Below are 19,129 nucleotides of genomic sequence, written 5' to 3' on the forward strand. Positions count from 1 at the left end.
TTTGATATTATCAATAATAAGTCTTTGACATTATCTTTCAATCCATATCAAAATTGATTGATAAGGGCTTTGTCATTCTGGTCCACGTTGTAAGCAAGATTTTGGAATTTAGTAGCATATATGGTAGTTGGCCATGATCTTTGTCATAAAGATAAGAGCTAAGTCTTTGCTACTCTTTCTCAATCACTTTTTTTGAGTGTGGCTATAAATACTTTTAGAAATAAATTCAAATTATAAAATAATTGTGAATCTTTTTCTATTAAATGTGTAAACCAAGAGAGAACACTTCTTGATAGAAGTGTGCCTATGAATCCAACTTGAGTAAATCCATTGGGATATTGGAAAGGACATAACTTTAGATAGAGCTTGACTTATTGCAGAAATCTTTGAAATTTTGATCTTATTCCATCAAGCTTCATAGTCATACTAATCCTTGTCTCCATTATACTTATAGAAGCAAAACTCCCTAGATTTGGTTGTGAGATTGATATTCTTGCTTCCTTCAAATATATAACTTCTTGCCATAGACTCTAAATTTTTTCCATAGGTGTAGGTATATTACCTCCATGATTCACATTAGAAATACTTGAGATTTCTATTCTTGGAGTATTGATAAGCTCATGAAGATCTATAATAGTTGCAAATCTATTCTCACTAAGAGTAGCATCCATAATCTTTCCTTCTATAGACACTTCAAAAAAATTCAAAAAGTTAAATTAGAAGAGGGTAATCCACAACACCTAATAAAAATTTTCACAAAAAATGATAATCTACTCTCTTTAAGAAAAAGATTAGAGTTAGAAAATAAGATTTTTTATTTTAAGGTAGATGATCCATAACCTTCAAAACACAACAATAGAAGTAGAATAATCCAACTCACTTTTAAAATAAGATAGAAATAGTATATTAGTATTCTTGTCAAATTGTTAAGGATATGAATCTTGAAGAAAAAAAATCCTCAACACACTCTTGTGTCACTGAAGAGAAATAAAAAGTCACTCAAAAGGTGATATAATATTAAACTAATATGGCTATTGCCAAAAATAAGAAGACCAAAAAGTCTTGAAACAAGACTAAGGACTAAAAGAGTATTTACAAGAGTGAAAAAGGCTTCATTCTTGCATCTATATATACCCACTAACTAAGAGTTATATAGCGATCTTCTATAAGACCTCTCATATGTGTTGACTTTAGTAGACACATGTCTCAATTTATATGGTAAGTTATCTATATGTGCACCACATAGTTAACTTATTTCACAAGCTACTAATATGTGTGATACATGGTTAACTTGTTGACCAAGTTTCTAATCTATCAATTAACTACAAACACATATAAAATAAAAATTGCATCTATATTGCTTCTAGGAAGCTTTTCTAGAAGATATTATGAAATTAATTTATATTTTCTTTCTTCTACGTAATCATGTAAGTAATTATTAAAATAAATATATATGTTCGTGATAGTTGATTAATATCAACAAAAGTAGTTTGCATAATTAAGCTCAATTGTATAGTTGTGAGTATTGTAGAAGGGTGCTATATACCACCGTGACTACTAGAAAGCATGAGTATAATCAACCAACTCTACCAACAAAAATTACCAGCTAAGTTCAAACCTATTCCAAATTCTCAATAATAACCTATATCAAACTATATTGAATCAATTTAAGAGTAGTAATGGATGGTGATCAAGCACATCCAAAGGCTGAAGACAACAAGTGGAGGAATTCCTCAAGCAATCAGAGGCATTCTACACATCCATTACCAATTAGAAAAAAAAAAAAAAAAAAAAAAAAAAAAAACAATTTGGTTGTAAGTAGAATTCATCTTGGAGAGCATCAAATAGGCATCTTTAGATATCTCAAGAGTATCTTTAAAGAATCTAGTGTAATTAATATTTTACTAATATAGGACCCATATACTATATAGATACATTTTGGAATATAAAAAATACAATATTAATACCGTACTGGGATGGCAAGGATACAATAGAATACAATATGTATACAGTCTTAGTACAGTCAAGGTATGGAATGTATCCAGTACCAATATGGTCTCAATATGGTGGTAAATTCTATATAATTAGATATATAATATATATACGAGATACAAGTAGAATTTAGACAGTATATAATGTAGGATACTATACATAATACACAGAGTAGGATAGTATCTGGTTCCGCATATCGGGCAAGATCGGACCCGGTTATCGGGCAGGGTTCTCGTAGCCGGGTATCTGTCCTCTTTCTGATAGAGGTCCGGGCCGCCTCAGACCCTTGACTCTCTTCTCTGTGTTTTTTGGTTTTGGCGTGCTGGTTGGAGAGCTTTGAATTCTCTGTGGCTCCCTCATCTGTGTGTGGGGTCGCAGAGGGACATGTGTCACTGAGGTGGAGTTTTTGTTCTTCTTGGTTACTAGTTCCTACAGCGGTGGTGCCGTTGTGGGTTTTCCTTTGCTTCATTTTGACTTGCGAACCTCTAGCGGGGTGCGGCAATTTTCTTCCTCCTGGATCTCGTGGTGCTTTGGATCATTGTGGTCGTCGGCGTTGATGGTTCCAACGTTACTTAAGGCTGCGGCGCGGTGCACTGGTGCCGTAGAGAGGACAACCTCTTCTCGTTTTTTTGTTCATTGGCGCTTAGTTCTTACAAGGAGAAGGTGCGGCGTTGGAAAAACTGGACTGAGTTGGTTTTTTGTTCTGTTACAGTGCATCAACTCCCATTCGACGGCATGGTCTTGCTTTGGGTGGCATGTGTGGCGGCTGGTCGAAGGCCACAGCGGAGTTGACGCATTGACTCCTGATTACCATTGAGTTTGGCGGCAGAATTGTTGGAAGTGCGGCGGTGTCGTCAGAAGTCTTCTCCCGTTTTTCTCGTTGTTTTACTGTGGCCCTTGCTCTTTGGCATTCTTGTTTCTACGGCTACGCGTGTTGTGTGGGTTCAGCATTTGGTGAAGTCGTCGGCAGAGGATCTAGAAATTGGAGTTGCGCTAACAGAATCCCCTACGGCGTGATCTTCTCTTAGCAGGGTGCATTGTGGATCAGATGCGGCTTTGAAGAACGACTCCGAGTCGCTGTCCACCTTCTCGATTGATTACAAGGCGTTTTCTCCGCCTTCATCGAGCTCAATCATCGTTCTTCCTCTGTTGTTCTACTGCAAGTCAAGCTGGGTTATTCAGTAGCGCTGGCTAGCGTGATTACTTCCACTCTCAATTTTGACCTTTCCCGCCGATCGTGTTCTAAAGAGCGACGGCTACTGTAGATGCGGAATCAATTGACTCAGAAGGGCTGCGGTGCAATCATTTAATTTAGAATCTTGAATATTTTAGATTCTTTTTAGATGCTTATAAGATTCTAAAAAGATGCCAATTTGATGTTTCTAAGATGCCTTATATTTGGAAAGTTATACTAACTACAATTAATCTACTAATTCTATTTTACTTTTGTTTAGTATTTTTTCTACTCCCCTATTATTAATTATTGTAATTGACATTTTAATTGAATTATTTTAGTTCTAACAAAAACCATAGGTCAATTTATTATTTCATACTTGACTTTGGCAAAGCCATTCTAATTTTGATATATTATTATTTTTAAGTGAATATCTATTCTTTTCAAGTAATTTAAGACTATATTAAAAATTATACAATTTTTAATTCATTTTCTTAATAGTTTCACAAAAGAATTTATTTATTATTCTTATATTCTTATAGAAGTAAGTAGATTATTCCATTTATATTATTGTGCTTTATCATGAATATATCTATAGTTATTCAAATAATATGAATAAGTAGAAGTAAATAAAAGTAATTTAATTTGATAATATCTTATAAAAAAGCTTCTTAGAAGCTTTGAAGATGTGTTTTCACCTTTATATATGTTAATAGGTGATTGGTAGATTAAAAACTTGACCAACAAGATAATCATGTCTCACACATGTTAGTTGTTTATAAAATAAGCTAACTACATGGTGGAAATATTGTCAAGAATATACATATTTATCTTGATAATCATCTTGATAATAAGAATAAGTAGAAGTAAGTCAAAGTAAATAAATATGATATTATCTTGTAGATAGCTTCCTAGAAGATTCATAGATGTTGATTCGCCTTTATATATGTCTATAGATGATTGATAGGTGAAAAACTTGGCCAACAAGGATGCCACATGTCGACATGTTGACTACTTGTAGTACAAGTTGGATGTATGGTGCACACCTAGGAAACTTGCCTTACAAATTAGACATGTGTCCTGGAAGTTGGATGCATATTAGAGGTTCTATAGCATGTCGCCATGAATTTCTTAATTAAGTAGTATATATAAAAGCAAGAGTGAGGCCTTCTTCACTCTTGTCAACTCCTTTCTTGCTTTCAGTCTAGTTTCAAGAGTCTTATGTTTTCTAGTCTTAGCCAATAGCCATTCCAATAATTTCTTAAATATACATATTTTTTTTTATTTTGTCACTTTTCTTTTTGACACAGATTCCACAAGTTTATGTATCTTCTTCCTTTTTGAGTACTTAATAGATTGAAAAGAGTGCACATACAATATCAAAGCTTTGTTCTTTCTTGATTGAGAGTGGATTACCCCTTTCTCTTAATAACACATAAGCATATTAGAAGTTGGAAATTATCCTCTTCTAGACTAATATTGTTTTTAGATTTTTTTTTCCTTGGTTCTTGAGTATTGTATTTAGTGAGAATAGACACTTTTCTTTTTATTGTACCAATATGGTAGCACTTGTTGAAATGAAGAGTGCAATGGCTCAAATGCAAGAGCAAATGAGAGAATTAATGCTTGCAATGCATCAACTCAGTCTACCACCACAAAGAACAATAAGATTATCAAGCAATGAACATATAGAGATGATTGGAGTTGGTTCAATATCTAAACCAAGCCATACTATTACTCCTACAATGGAAAATCAATCAAGTTTCAAAGAACCAAAAATTGAATTGCTTGAGAACTTTGATGGTACAACTTCTATGTTTTGAGGATTCATCAATCAAGTATAACCGGTGATTGAACTACAACCTTAAAGTTATCTAACTCAAGGATCATAAGTTAGGTTTATTAAAATATTACTTATAGACTCTACTTTATCATAGTTTTCATCTTTTCTTGAACGACATGATCCAATATTGGATAATTTGGAAGCATTTTTAGTAGAGTTTTGATCTATGTATAGAGAATATGATACAATCTGTGTTTCAACCAACAAGATTTATATCTTACAAGAAAGTAATAAATTAGTGACATTATATACTTCATAATTTTGACAATTAGCAATAAATATCAAGTGGGATGATGCAACAGTCATCAACCAAATTTTCTATGGATTACAATATGAAGTAAAGAAATTGATGCTTAATTTACCTGATCTTCAAAGATTGAGTCAAGCAATTGACTTTGTTGTGAAATGTGACAATTGTCTTTTTGAGTTTTAATCTGAGAATCACAGAAGGGAACCTCAACGTTATTACAATTCAATGACAATACCAACAAATTTTCAATCTAAATATTTGGAAGTAGAAGACATGCAAATTGATGAAGTATATTTTAAACCTCTTACCAAACAAGAAAAGACTTGTCGTCATCAAGAAAGACTATACTTATATTGTGAAGAAGCTAAGCTTAATGCTAAATATTGTCCAAAGAAACAATGCAATTACAAAATGAGGAGTACTGCTGTCAAAGATGAAACATGTTGAAAAACAAATTTTTCTAACCACAATAGAGACAATGCGGCTAGAATCTTGTACAATTCTTAATAAAGGTCCTATTCTCTCCTCAAAACCCTCTCCCTATTTTATAATAGATGTGTATTTAAGATCTAATAATTACAAAGTCTTTGCGTTAATAGATTCAGGAGGCTCAATTTATTTTTTAGATGAAGAATTTGTTAAAAATCATAATATATAGTTAGTACAAAAAAATAAACTCATATACATAGAAGTTATAGATGGTCATCCGTTATCTTCTGGATATGTTACTGTAGAATAGATATTAGTTCATTTTTACAAGATATTGATAAAATAGACTAATAGTCTATAGAATAGTCAGTTCACGAGGACAGATGGTTAATTTAGTTATTAAAAGTGGTTATTATAGGATTACGGTTAGAATCAGGAAATCAATAGCAATTATATAAGAGTTGTAGAAGTTTGTTGGGATGCCAGACTGTGATAGTTACGAGCCAAGTAAGCTTCATGCTACCTCTTTGTTTTCTTTGTTTTCTTTGTTGTTGAAGAATAATGGATAGTTTTTGAATACAGAGAAGTGAGTCTATGGAATAAATCAAAGATTGATTTATGAGTTATTGATTATGTAATTGGAGTATTATGTGATTGAATTATGTGAGAAGTTATTGGAAGATTAGTTATGATTGGAAGATTATGATTATTGTTTATTCAAAGTTGTGTGTGTGTGTTTTGACAAAGGAAGTCTATGATTACAGAAATTGTGTGAATCTAGATTAGTTGGAGTGAAGTCTGTTATTCCTCGTCTTGGATGAAAATTATTATATTTTGAGCAATCATTTGAAAGTGCAATGTTGAACATTAAGGATATCAGTTGATGAAGGAGTATTATTACTAGATGAAAGCATTGTAGTATTTCTTGGTGTTTTACAGGTTCGGATTATAAATAATTGAGTGATCCTAACTTGTAAGCTCATGCACTTAGTCTTTCCTTGAGTTCGAATCCTCCTCTACATGTTTATTTTGAAAGGAATTGGTAGAATAAGTAAAATGACAATTACATTTTGGCGCCACTGTCATGTTGTAGCATGACTATATAATAAAAATATAAATGAAAAAGATTTTATTAATATTTAGTCATTTTAGATGTCAAAAACAGTGGCCAATTCCAGTGCCAATATTCAAGGGTCAATTTGATCCAATTATGGAGTGTCAAGGACAAGAACTCGATTAAAAAATAATTCAGACAAGTGAGCCTTCACTCAAAAAAAGATAAAAAAATATAAATAAATAAGTATGTATATTGAAAGAGAAACTGGAATGGCTATTGCCAAAAGACAAAGAAACTAGAGACTCTTGAAACTAGACTGGAAGCAAGAAAGGAGTTGACAAGAGTAAAGAAGCCTTCACTCTTGTCTCTATATATACTATCTAACTAGGGGCTACGTGGCGACGTTCTATAGGATCTCCAATATGTGTTGACTTTGTAGAATACATGCCTTGACTTACAAGGCAAGCTTTTCTACGTGTGGACCACATAGCTAGGTTGATCTTCAAGCTAACAACATGTGTGGCACATGGCCAACTTGTTGATCACGTTTCTAATCCAAAAAGTCAATTAAAGATACCTATGAAGTCAAAGTAGGGTCTATGAAGCTTTTAAGAAGCTTCCATATTAAATACTTTAGAAAACTTATTTTTACCTACTTTTATATGTAATTACTAGCTTACATGATTATGTCCGTGACATTAACCCTCCTTTCTAGGGCCGAATTCCACGAGGAGCGGTCATTATATGTTGAGGAAATCTATGATGCGACGAATTGTATTCGCCACATACTCTGATCTCTGTTCACTTCGAAGATGATTGATAGGGCCTCTCAACCATCGGTAGTGTCCCATACCAAGGCGGAAAGACCACTCAGTTATTTGATCATTGTTGAGGCTTTCGTAACTTCCTTCGAATAGAATATCTGGAACACCATCAGGAGTTGTTCCTACCTCTAGTACAATCACCAAACATCGGGAGTCCCTTCCCAAATCGTGATACCAAACGCGTTGTATCTCGCCATCTATTCGAGGAAGAACATGTCGTTCTTAAAGATCTTCATCTCTATTGCATCGTCTTGAAGGTTGTGACAATCATAATATCTCATACGGCAGGTCAACAAATAAAGGCTCTTGAGTCGAATCCGTTGGTTTTTGGTTCTCCATCTTCTGAGCGTCACTACTACAAAGAAGCTACAAACAAGAATTGAAAGTAGAATGTTATCTTGCCTAGATGTTGTTTCTTTTAAAAAGAAGGTTTTCATCTTGATTTTGATGGATGTCGTCAATGAAAAGCCTCCACTGCCTTTGTTGCATTTGAAAGATTCTTTATCGGCTCCCATACACGTTCACTAATACCATATTTGCGCCAATGGACAAGATATTCTAATTTATTTCCGCGCCGCCTTGAATCTAAGACTTCTTCTACTTCAAACTCTTCATTATTGTCCACTTCTATAGGAGGAGGTCGAGCTTGTCGTTTTCTTGGTATGTCCACTGTCTTGTATGGTTCAAGAAGAGACACGTGGAATACTGGATGGATTTTCATTGACTCTGGTAGATGTAAACGATATGCAACTCGATTGATTTGTGTAGAAATAGAAAATGGTCCTAGCCTTCGATAGTCCAACTTGTCACAAGGACAAGGGGTCTTGATATTGTGACAAAGTAGCCATACCTTATCACCCAAGATGAATGATGGTTGTTCCTTTTGATAGACATCCACATTGACCTTTTGTTGTTCTTGAGCCTCTTTTAACTACGCCTTCATCGTTGCATGTAGCTCTGATAAATGAATTCCTAAATCTTTCGCAGTAGGATTATCAACTTTTGAAAAGTCAAAAGTATCAGGTCATGGAAGATAACCATAATTAGCAAAGAAAGGTGTTTGTTTTGTAGAAGAATGTACCGTGTTATTGTAAGCAAACTCTGCCAATGGTAAAAGAGTTGTCCAATCATCTTATTGGTAATTAATGGTAAATCTTAAATATTATTCCAAAACTTGATTAACACGCTCCGTTTGTCCATCAGTTTGAGGATGGAATGCCGAAGTTAGTTTTATATCCACTTTAAGAATCTTGAAAAGAGTATGCCAAAATCTTGATACAAATTGAGTTCCTCTATCTGATATAATATCCTTGGGTAATCCATGATAGCGATAGATATTGTTAAGCAAGAGTTTAGCTATTTCTTCACGTGTGATAGATTTTGTACATAGTACAAAATGTGCCATGTTGGTAAAACGATCTACTATCATGAATATAGAGTCATAAGAACTTGAGATTGGAAGATCCATCATGAAGTCCATAGAAACAGAAGACCATGGTTGTTCTGGAATGGGTAATGGTTGAAGAAGTCCAAAAGATCGATGACGAGGAGTTTTCGATCTTGAGCAAACATCACATGATTGTACAAAGTCTTTAAGTGCCTTCCATATTTGAGGCTACCAAAAATCCCTAGATATCTGCTCCAAAGTCTTATTATATCCAAAATGTCCTATTGTTGGGAAGTCGTGACGAGCTTGAAGAACACGTAGACCTGCTTCTCCTTCTGGAACATATAGGCATCCTTCGAAATAGAGTAGGTTGTTCTTGAATTCAAATTTAGAGGGATCATGAGATTTAGAAGAATTATTCTTGATATCATGAACAAGAGGGTCTAAAGACATACTTAACTAGACTTGCTTAAGAAAAGTTAAATCAACAGTCAATGTTGAATTTATTGCTCGAAGATGAAATTGCTCTGACTTCAAGAGAACCATTCTTTGTTGCTCAAAAGCTACATCTCTTTCTTTTGATGCAAGATAAGAATGTCTAGACAAGGCATCAGACAAACCTTGTTGTTTTTCTAGCCGATAAGTGATGATGAACTCGAATCTTAATAAAGACATGCTCCAATGAACTTCGCGACGATTTAATACGCGTGCTAACATAAAATATTCGAGGTTCTTGTGATCCGTATATACGGTGACTGGACTGGAAGCGTCTTTTAGATAATGATGATATTCTTGAAAAGAATCTACAATTACAAGAAGTTCTTTGTCGTGGATCTCATAATTGATTTCTGCTGGTGAGAATTTTCTTGAATGAAAGGCTACTAGATGAAGTTTGTCATCTGTTCCTATTTGTGATAAAACCGCACCTAGAGCAAAGTCTGATGCATCTGTTTCCATAAAGAATGCTTTGGAAAAATCAACATGATACAAGATTGGTGCAGAAAAAAACGTTGTCTTCAAAGGTTCAAAAGCAACTTCTGCTTCTTGATTCCATTGGAGTTTGTCTTTACAAGTCAAACGTGTAAGTGGAGCTGCAACTTGAGAGAAGTCTTTCATGAAGATTCGATAGTAGTTGGCAAATTCCAAAAAACATCGGATATCTTTTACCGTTTTTGGGATCTTTCAGTCTATAATAGTTTGAACTTTCTTAGGATCCATCATAAGTCCATCATTTGAAATGATGTAACCTAAAAAATCGACTTGAGTAGTGTAGAATATACATTTTTTTATTTTGGCATAAAGTCCCGCATTTCTTAATTTTTGTAACACACGATGAACATGAAGTTCATGTTCTTCTAGATTTTTAGAATAGATCAAGATGTCGTCTAGATAACAGACGACAAAATCATCCAAAAATTCTCAAAAAACATCATTCATTAGATGTTGAAAAGCTGCTAGTGCATTTTTAAGTCCAAAAGGCATGACGTTGCATTCAAAATGTCCATACCTAGTTCGAAACGTAGTCTTCCATTCATCTCCTTCTTTGATGCGTACTAGATTGTATGCTCTCCGAAGATCTATTTTTGTATAGATCTTTGCTTGATTCAGCTGACCAAGAAGTCCAGATATTAGAGGTAGTGGATACCTGTTCTTGATGGTAATCTTGTTGAGTCCTCAATAATCAACACACATCCGCAATGATCCATCTTTTTTCTTCACAAATAGAATAGGAGCTTCTGCCGAAGATTTAGAATGGCGTATGAAATCCTTGGCTAGATTTTCTTCAATATACTCCTTGAGTTAAGCCAACTCATTTTGTGATAAACTGTAGATTGGTCCGAATGGCGGTTGTACTCCTTCTTGAAGGTCAATTGAGTAATCATAGGAACGATGTTCTGGGAGTGTATCCACATTCTTTTTTTCGAATACATCTTGAAATTCTTGATATTGGCTTGGAATGCCACTTGAAGTTTTTTCACCGGTAGAAACGAGTGTAGCATAAATAACATATGGTGATTCTTTTATAGCAGCATGCAAGAAAGCTTTTACACCTATAAATATGGATTTAATTGAATTGGACTTATGACTCTCTACTTGATTAACTATACTGGTAGTTATACTTCTAGAGAAAGTGAGAATTCTAGAAATCAAATCTATTTGAGGGTTGTATTTTTCTAACCACGATAAATCTAAAATGACTGGATTAGAAGGTGATCTAATGATCTTAAATACTACAAAACTATTATGACCATTGATTATTACTTCTATAGGAAGGGTTTTGTGAGTAATATCTCCAGAAGACAATGGACGACCATCTATGACTTCTACATGAATAGGTTTAGTTTTCTTTATTAAAGAAATGCTATGTCTTTTAGTAAATTCTTCATCTAAAAAACACGCTGAGGCTCCCGAATCTAACAAGGCAGAGACTTTGTAATGTTTAGGTCCTAAAATAATATTTAGTGTAAAACAAGGAGAGGGCTGTGAGGAGAGAATAGGACCTTTATTAGATGTTGTGTAAGATTCCAGCCACACGGTCCCTTTTGTAGCTGGACAAACTCGTTTTTCGACATATTGTCTTCTTTCACAGCCATACTCCTCATTTTGTGATTGCGTCGTTTCTTTGGACAATGTTGAGCAGTGTGCTTTGGTTCTCCAAAATATAAACATAATCCTTCTTGACGACAACGAGTCTTTTCTTGCTCAATAAGAGGTTTGAAACGTACTACATTAATTTGCATATCTTCTACTTCCGAATGTATGTGTTGAAGAGGTACTGGTGTTGCCATTGAATTATAGTAACATTGAGGTCGACTTATACGGTTCTCAGATCGGAATTCAAAAAGGCGATTGTCACACTTCACAGCAAAGTCAATTGCTTGACTCAATGTTTGAAGATCAAGTAAGTTGAGCATTAATTTTTTTACCTCATATTGTAAGTTATAGAGAAATTGACTAATAAGTACAGCATCATCCCACTTGATATCACTTGCAAGTTGTCAAAATTGTGAAGCGTATAACGTTACTGATCGATTGTCTTATCGTAAAATATGGATCTTATTGGTTACAATACGAATTGCATCATGTTCTCCATACATGGATCGAAACTCCACCAAAAAAGCCTCTAGATTATCCAATATTGCATCTCATTGTTCAAGAAAAGATGAGAACCATGATAGTGCTGAACTTGAAAGAAGCATACCAATGAATCTAACTTGTGATCCTGGAATTGGATAGCTTTGGGGTTGAAGTTCAATCACAAGTTGCACTTGATTGATAAATCCTCGAAACTTAGATCTAGTGCCATCAAACTTCACGGGTAGGGCAATTCTTGGTTTTCTAACATTTGAAGGGCGTTCTACCATAGGAAAAAGGACATGGTTTGGTGCAGATATTAAAGCAGCTCCAACCATTTTTATATCTTCACTTCCTGCCAATCTTGTTGCTCCTTGTGGTGGTAAGTTGAGTTGATGCATCGCAAGCATTAACTCCCTCAATTACTCTTGCATTTGTGCCATTGCACTCTTCATTTCAACAAGTTCTACCATGATAACACTTAGAAGAGAGAAGATGTCTAATATGGCTCAGACAAATAGAAGAGAGGACTTGAGAATAAAGAAAATACTAAGGACAATATTAATTTAGAAGAGGGTAATCTGCAACTTCTAATATACTTATATCTTATCAAGAAAAAAGGATAATCCACTCTTAATCAAGATTAGACAAAGCTCTGATATTGTAGGTGTACTCTTATCAATCTGTCAAGGACAAGAACTCGATAAAAAAATAATTCAGATAAGTGAGCCTTCACTCAAAAAAAGGTAACAAAATATAAATAAATAAGTATGTATATTGAAAGAAAAATTGGAATGGCTATTGCTTAAAGATAAAGAAACTAGAGACCCTTGAAACTAGACTGGAAGCAAGAAAGGAGTTGACAAGATTGAAGAAGCCTTCATTCTTGTCTCTATATATACTATCTAACTAGGGGCTACGTGGCGACGTTCTATAGGACCTCCAATATGTGTTGACTTTGTAGAACACATGCCTTGACTTACAAGGCAAGTTTTTCTACGTGTGAGCCACATAGTTAGCTTGATCTTCAAGCTAACAACATGTGTGGCACATGGTCAACTTGTTGACTACGTTTCTAATCCAAAAAGTCAATTAAAGACACCTATGAAGTTAAAGTAGGGTCTATGAAGCTTTTAAGAAGCTTCCATATTAAATACTTTAGAATTAACTTATTTTTACCTATTTTTATATATAATTACTAGCTTACATGATTATGTCCATGACATGGAGTGATCTGATCCAGGCCCTGTTACGGGTTTCTTATCCAGTATGAGACCTGACTCGGTTGGACAACCTAATGAAGTCCCGATACGGAGATTTTGGTTCCGTTTCAAGCTATTCTATTCTCTATGCTGTTTCGAGAAACGTCCTTTCTATAGAAAGTTCCTCTTAGATGAGAGTACATGGAAGGAGGAAAGGGAGGGGGGTAATTTCATCGGTTGAGCCAATTCGGAGAGACCAAGGTTGAAGAATATGGGACCACATGGAGGGAGTTCTGTCAGCTAGGCCAATTCGGGGAATCCAAGGGAGAAGAAAATCGGACCGTATAGAAAAAGTTGGGGGAAACAAGAAGGAAGTATATAAGATATTTGGAAATCGAGATTTGGGGGGTCGGGGGAGAGCTAGCTTTAAGGTCTTTCAAAAAGGTGTAAGAATTGGATTTCATAGGATTGGGAGGACTTTGCAATTGTTGTTCAAATTTAGTGTTTGTAATGATGATTTGAGATTTCCTACAATAAAGGTAAGGCTGATACTCTTAACTATTTTGTGAAATTGGAGAAACATCTGTAGTTGAAATTTTAGAGGTGTCTAGATGGTTGGATATGCCAAGTGTGTATGACATTTATATTAAACTAACGGTACGGATAGAGGATATTTGATCATGAGTGTAAAGAGGTACCAAAAGTTGGCAGATTGGGATTGTTTACCATTTTTGTAAAATTTGGAGATCTATTAGCTGGAATAAGATGAATTTTATCGTGGTAAGTCAAGAACTTAAAGGCGGAGCCATATACAAAGTGGAATGAGAATTAACGATTGGAGAAGGAGAAATTACAATTCAAAGTTCATCATCAACTTTCTAAGCGGCAGTCAAGAGACACCAGTGTAGATTTATAGCGTTTTCTTGCAATTTGTAAGTTAGATTGGATTGAAACTTCTTGAGCATTTACAAGACTTGCAAAGACACTAGCAGTTGAAGTTCTACAATAAATTAGGCAGAAAGATTGAGAATTACAGCTTGCCAAAACTTGCTCTCTAGGGTTAGGATTTAAAAAATTTTAAATTTTAAAATTTTAAAAAATAAAAAATAATAAAATAAATAAATAAATAATAATAATAATAATAATAATAATAATAATAATAATAATAAAATAAAACTAACAAAGTAACAAAAAGATTTGTCCTTATAGTAGTTTGAAGTTATTAAAAATAGTGATTCTAAGCACTTTGTATTGGTATTAAGCTTTTACATTGAAATCCAAAATAGTTTGTATGTAGATGGTTGAAACCCAATAGACTACTTAGATACTTGTAAAATATTCTTATATCTTCCACATGCAGATGTCAGATGCGTTCTCAAGCAAGATAGCATGTAATACACTATAAGTGGTGAACCCGACGTGAAAGCTTGAGGTGGGAGGTATTAGATTTTTTTTTATTTTTATTTTATTTTATGGAGAATAAGAATAAAAATTTTGAAGGAGCTTTGAGAGGAGCTTCAAGTGGAATTTCTTCTAAAGGACAAGGTATGTACATGGATCCATCCATTGCTAGTATGTTTCAAGCCTTATCATTATCTATGTGGCAACAACAAAGCAATGATCTCAAAGAAGCTTTAGCAACCAAAGTATTGCAAGCAATGGTCAATAAAATTGATCAATTTGATAGAAGCGGTATTTCAAGGTATTTAAGATATTAAATTTAGAAAATAGAATTGAATCAAGTTTTTGAGAAGAAGATGGTTGAATTATTAATACTTGCCACAATATCAGAGATAAGAGAGCATATTACATCGATTATAGAGCATTATGAAAATTCATGGGAGATTTTTTCACATGCATTAAAAGATGAATATTTCTTGGAAGACATTGATCATGTTACTAAGAAATTATCTCTAGAATGGATTGAGCAGCCTAATAAGAATTTACAAGCAATAGAGCTATTAAAAGAATTTGAGAGGCAGTATTCTCAATTATCGAAGGTAGAAAAATTGACATTAGAGCCAAATAAGATTGAATTATTTTTTCAAGCTGCTGATAGAGAATTAGAAGGAAAATTAGAGTTGCTTCTTGAAAACAAAGAAGAAGATGAAGGATTGACAATAAAGTGGAAAAATATTAAAAATTCGATGGATTTTCTTGTAAAAAGAGAAGGGAGAAAGGATAGGATTAATATTACAAAAGCACTAAAAGCACCTAAAATTTCAGTACCCACAATACGACCAACAATGCCTATTGTTCAACCTTCAATATCTTTATCAAAGAAAGGAGATATAGGGATTGAAGAAATTATATGGAGAATGCGAGATCTTCAAATCAAATTGGCAAGACTTGAAGAAAATACTTTTATAAATAATTTGAAGAATGTTTCAAAACAAAGATATGTACAAATGTGTATTTGGTGTGATGAAGTTTCACATATTAGGAAGGATTGCAATGAATTTAATAATATAGTACAGTAAAGAATTATTCACATGAAAGATGGAAAGATTGCATTAAAAGATACAAAGGATCTCTTTCAAATCAATTTAGGCAAGAGAGGTATGAGAGCATTGATTCAAGATTATTTAATAGACTATGGAATAGTAGCACAAGAGAGTGCAAGTTATGGTACTAGAATAGATGATGATTTTGGTAGAAGAATAGAAACTAGTAAATTTTGGACTTCTGCCATTTCTACAATGTAAAAAGAAAAAATGCCTCGAGAAGCGTTATTAAGGACTACAGCTACAATACGAGGTATAACAGGTTGGAAAGATCTTGTTGAAGTTCTTTCAATTCATACTTATATTACTAAGACCCAACATGAAGCTTTGATGGAAGAAAAGAGATGAGAAAACTTAGATGATACGAGAGAAGGAAATTCTTCTAAGAGGCAAACTCGAAGAAATAAGGCTCATGAGGTGGCTTCATAGGAATTGTCTGTAAAGGATACTTCAACATCATTGGAAGAAAAAACAAAAGAGACAAAAGATAAGGATAAATCAATTGCGTATAAGCTACTTTTTGATATTAAAGCAGCAACAAATTTAAAAGGAGTGTTTGAAGAACATATATTAAATGCTAAGATGGAATTTACATTGGAAGAAATTTTGGGAATTAAAAAGAAAGAGTTTCATGATGTTACCATTGACAGCACTAAGCAAAAGAGGCAATTAATGGATGAAGTTGGAATGAATCATGCTATTGATGCAAGATTTTATAAAGATAGAGAAGAGATTGATAATGGTTACAAGCAATCAATAAATGAAAAAGATGGATATAATCAATGAGTATGTTTCGAAGATTATAGTCATAAAGAAATAGAAGCTTCAAGCCATTATACTCGAAAGCATTGGACAAAGATAACTACTGAAGTATTGGTGAAAGTAGGAGATATAAAAGAACCAATTGTTGCTTTAGTTGACCATGGTTCTGAAATAAATCTTATGTCTAGGGATCTTTATAAGAAGCAAAAATGATCGATTGATATGGAACATACATGGGCAATACGAGCAGCTAATAACACACAAGGCGAATTATATGGAGCTTTTTTAGATGACAAAATTTGGATTAGAGATGTTGCGACAGAGCAACATTTCTTTGTTCAAGATACAACGTCTTATCCATTGGTTTTAGGAAAATCTTATATTAAGGCTATATGGATGGAAACTAAAATACATGACGATGGTTCTATTTATGCAAGGATATGTAGTGAAGATGGAAAGAAAGCTGTATAATTTTTAACAGTACCTCCTAATCATGAACGGAATCGAGATAGGTTGAGGGAGAAACCATTGCCAAGGGTTGTTGAAGGATTTAAGGATTTTGGAGAAGTACCACTATAAAGTGGGATTATGGAGGTACAAAAGAGGAGGTATTCTCATGAGATGAAGGTATCTTTAATGCGAGTTTTATTGATATTTTTGAGAATGGAAATATTATGTATAAGAAAGTTGGTGATTTTAAAAGAAAAGAAAGAAAAAGATTATATAGTATTGAAAGGAAATTATGCAAGTTAGGAACATTAGAAGAAGATGAGTGGATTTTAGGTGTTAATGAAGAGAGTGGATTAGAAGATTCTTTAGAACTAATTATAACTATTAGAAAGCCTTGCTTCTTCAAGTATATGAGAGATAAACATAAGTATGCTTGAGTAATTTGTTAGAATAAGATCAAAATTTTGAGGGTTTTTAAAATAAGTCAAGTTCTATGAAAGGTTGTATCTCTTCCAATATGCTAATGAATTTACTCAAGTTGGATTTATAAGCACATTTCAATCTAGAAGTACTTTCTCTTAGTTTGTACCTTTGATGGAAAAAGATTCAAGGCTCTTTTATTATTTGAATTCATTTATAGAATTGTTTGTAAATACATTTGAAGAAAGTGATTGAAAAAAGATAATAGAGACAAAGTTCTTGTTTTTATGAAAAGATTCTAATCTTTGGTAATAGCTATGTCACTTTTTTATTAAATATATTTACTTTTTTATTCTAATTTTTATCTTTCTTTAATTCATTTTTTATTTGTTCATGTATCTTTTTTGAGTTCTTATCCTTAACAACTTTAAAGATTTTAAACTATCCATCTTTAAATTAATATTTTTTTCACATGGATTTATTTTTTACTATATTTCTATATTTTTTTATAATTTATTTTTTTATCTAGTATTAGAAATTTTAGAATTTCTTCTTTTAATCTAAATTGAAGATTCATAAAAATTATTTATTATAAAGATAGAAAAAATAATTATAAATGCTATATGAGATTATTGTTTCACTTATTCTTCAATTTCTTTCAGAATAAATCTAAATAGGTGAATTCAAATACAAAAAAAGACTAAGTGCATGAGTTTTACTTGTTAGAATCATATAATTAACTATATTTAGAACCACTAAAACACCAAAAAATATTACAATACTTTCTTCCAGTAACAATACTCCTTCATCAATTAATAATAATAGTATGCAGCCCTGCACTCTCAAAAGTTTGCTCAAAATACATAATTTCCATCCAACACCAGAATTAATAGACTTCACTCCAACCAATCTGAATTCACATAATTTCTATAATCACCAATTTCCTTTGTTCAAAACACTTACAACTCTCAATAAACAACAATCATAATCTTTCAATAACACCTCATATAATTCAATCACTCAGTACTCCAATTACATAATCAATAACTTATAAATCAATCTCTGATTTATTCCACAGACTCACTTCTCAGTATTCAAAAACAATCCATTACTCTTCAACAACAAAGAAAAAGAAAGAGGTAGCATCGAGCTTAATCCCAACTCATGACTATCATAGTCTGGCACTCAGACTAACCTCTACAACTCTTATATACTTACTCTCTATTCTCAAATTGTAATCGTAATCATGTAATTAATTACTTTTAATAACTAACTTAATCATTCGTCCTCCTGAACTGACTATTTTATAGACTATTAGTCTATTTTATCAATATCTTATAAAAACAAACTAATATCTATTCTACATAGCTCCACTCCTATTTGTGCAGCATCCTCGCAAATATACAATTCTTACCTATCTAAAAACTACTTAACAAAACTCTACAAAGTTACTATTTCCTCTAGCCCACCCAATTGATCATTTGTTGCATTATCTAATGTAGGTTCTATCAATTCTAGTTCTAAATTCAAATCTTCTTCTTTCTCCAATCCATCCATCAACTCCTTCTTCAATTGGTTTGAGAGATCTTTATTATATTCTCCCAATTCATGGACTTGAACCTCCAGTTTCAAGATCTGGGCATCATGGAGTTCCAACTGATGCTATTGCTGACTTATCTATTCTGGAACATCTTCAATTGATGCTTGTGACCAACTTCTCACTGTTAACTCTTCACTAGAACTACTACTCTTAAATACAG

General features: G+C 33.2%; 1 long non-coding RNA gene across 1 annotated transcript; it reads left to right on the top strand.

The window, feature by feature from the left end:
• Nucleotides 1-2,292: 2,292 nt before the first annotated feature.
• LOC112290320 (uncharacterized) lies at nucleotides 2,293-3,448 on the top strand. The gene is made up of 3 exons (XR_016505936.1): nucleotides 2,293-2,389; nucleotides 2,705-2,871; nucleotides 3,024-3,448. It is a non-coding gene; the product is annotated as an uncharacterized LOC112290320 (long non-coding RNA).
• Nucleotides 3,449-19,129: the final 15,681 nt, after the last annotated feature.

This window comes from Physcomitrium patens, chromosome 13 (genome assembly GCF_059467195.1).
Source record: "Physcomitrium patens ecotype Gransden chromosome 13, ASM5946719v1, whole genome shotgun sequence".
NCBI lineage: Eukaryota > Viridiplantae > Streptophyta > Bryopsida > Funariales > Funariaceae > Physcomitrium > Physcomitrium patens.